Source organism: Callorhinus ursinus, unplaced genomic scaffold (genome assembly GCF_003265705.2).
Source record: "Callorhinus ursinus isolate GAN/ISIS: 27379988/994484 unplaced genomic scaffold, GSC_fseal_2.0 scaffold52, whole genome shotgun sequence".
NCBI lineage: Eukaryota > Metazoa > Chordata > Mammalia > Carnivora > Otariidae > Callorhinus > Callorhinus ursinus.
Genome location: NW_027397114.1, coordinates 8,281,119 through 8,283,616, shown reverse-complemented (window position 1 = coordinate 8,283,616; position 2,498 = coordinate 8,281,119).

Below are 2,498 nucleotides of genomic sequence, written 5' to 3'. Positions count from 1 at the left end.
AAAGACTGCAAGGACATGAAGTCAACTTCTACCTGTCTTCTGCTGCTGGTGTCTTATGTATTCTTAGTTTGACCTGATTCCTCTTCTGTCTTTTGGCTTCATGTTAGGGGTTCTTGGTCAAAACCTGCTCTGATGTACATGAAGATTTCAGGTTCAAAATCCATGTGTTTTAAAACAGGTATTTTATAAATGGGGGAGAAATGAAGCAGGATATAATTGCCAAAAACTGGCCTTGAGGTTAGTGACTCTTGGAAAGATTTTCCTTAAGGCCTAGGTCTGAAAATTTAGTGCAACAATAGCATGAATTCTCAGAAGCAACCCTTTCAAGGGAGCCAGTGAGTCATACAGTATCCAGTCAAGTCACTTAAAGCAGATGACAGTATAGGAAACTTTCACAATCCCTGGGCAATCTCATTTTCTCCCCCCTCCCTTTTTTCCCTTTTCAATCCCTCTACCCCTCTATTTCTACCCTTGAGTTAGTTTTTTGAGGGGTAGGAAGTACCTAACATCTCGGAAGCTAGGTTGGGAAACATGCTTAGCTGTAAAAGCTGAGCTTTATAAATTTTGTGTTTTAGAAATGTACATCAGGAGCAGTTGGGGAGGGTCTTTTCTAAAAAAATCTTTCAAATTTGATTTTCTGTGCGTATGGCCGTTCTGTAAATACTTTGGGGTTTTTTCATTTTTTTGAAAGTAGACAAAATCTGGGATTTTTCCCCCCAAAACATTACAAAAGAACCTGTTTATTTACATGCAAATAAATTTCTTTGATAAAAAGTATTATGCCTTTGTGTAGTAAATTTTTAACCTTTGAGCAATTTTCACTTATTCAGCTTTTTTAAAAGATTTTATTTTTAGGGGGGAGTGGGGGAGGGGCAGAGAGGGACAAGCCAACTCCCTGCTGAGCGGGACCTGGAGGGGTGGCTCAACCCTGAGATCATGACCTGAGTCAATCAAGAATCAGCAAAATTAAGAGTCAGCAGTGCAACCGACTGGGCCACCTGGAGAACCCCTATTCAGCTTTTTAAAAGTCCACCAATCAGAAAAAATTCAATCAGGAAATAAAAGTCTTCCCTGAGTATTACTCAAAATAGGTTAACTGTAAAGGATAACTGAAACCTGGTAAAAGACCTGTGAAAGTTTGCTTCATTTGATTTATCTGCTTGAGCCAGTTTTACTATCTTTTGCAGGTCTTAGTCACCAAATTCATCAACAATTGGGAGAAGACTGCTCTTAGATTAGATAGGACTAAAAAGCTGTGTTTATATGGCTGAAGTGAAATAACAGAAGTAGCAGACAATATAACATCTAGACCTGGGTTTGTGGGCCTGAGAATGAGTTTCTGAAGCTAGGTTCCTTGCTTAAGAAACCCTTTCTAGGACAAACACGAGAAAGTTTAATAAAAAAAAGTGCTTGAAGAGTTGGGTAATAAAGCTTCCAGCTTAAATATGCCTGTTTTGTTTTTATAATTTTTACTTTCTTTTTTATTTTTTTTAAATCTTGACCATTTTATTACATTTCTAACGTATTCTTTTTTTTAATAATTTTTTATTGTTATGTTAATCACCATACATTACATCGTTAGTTTTTATTTTTACTTTCTTTTTTAAGAGCAGGAGCAGGGGTTGGGCTGGCGGGAGGGGAGGGCCAGAGGGAGAGAGACTCTCAAGCAGGCTCCACGCCCAGCTGGGAGCCCAAGCAGGGGCTGGATCTCACCACCTTGAGATCATGACCTGAGGGGAAAGAGTTGGATGCTTAATTGACTGCGACACCCAGGCATCCCAGAATATGACTATTTAATAAAAAAAAAAAAATCTCCAGCACAAGTTGCTCTTAAGTAAGCTCCTCTCTATTTTATTTTTAAGTAATCTCTACACCCAACGGGGCTTGAACCCACAACCCCGATATCAAGAGTGGTAGGCTCCACCAACTCAGCCAGCCAGGTACCCCAGTAATCTCTCTTAAATCAGATTCGTAACAAGCCAGCCACTAAAACGAATTAAAAGAGGTATGAAGACAAACATACTTACTTTGGAATACGATTAGGGACAGTGATCCTGCCAGGACTGCTGGAATTTATGATACAGTTTCTAATATTTCATCTTGGGTACACGATTCTGTAGTTTGTCGTTCCAAAAGAGGGTAAACTTATTCCTTAGTCCATGGAAATTCGATAATAAATTTCAAGACCTTGAGGGCTGGTGTTGCTAAAGTATAACAATATAATGACACAAACTAGCTTGTATGTAAGGAGCCAAGGAGTCAGATGAATGTAATTTCCACTGAGCCAGCGCCCCCGCCTACTCGTGAAGACACGCTTGTTTCTCCCGCCAAAGTGGCGTCAGGATCAGGTTCTCACCAAGCAGAGCCCTGATTGGAGGACGGGCAGGCACTAGAGCCCATTGGGCGCCAGCGGCAGTCTGGTGGCGGAGGGGCGGGGGAAGCCAAAGGCACTTCAGCCTCGTACGGCCCCCCCCGCAACCACCAAAGCGCGCCCCTCC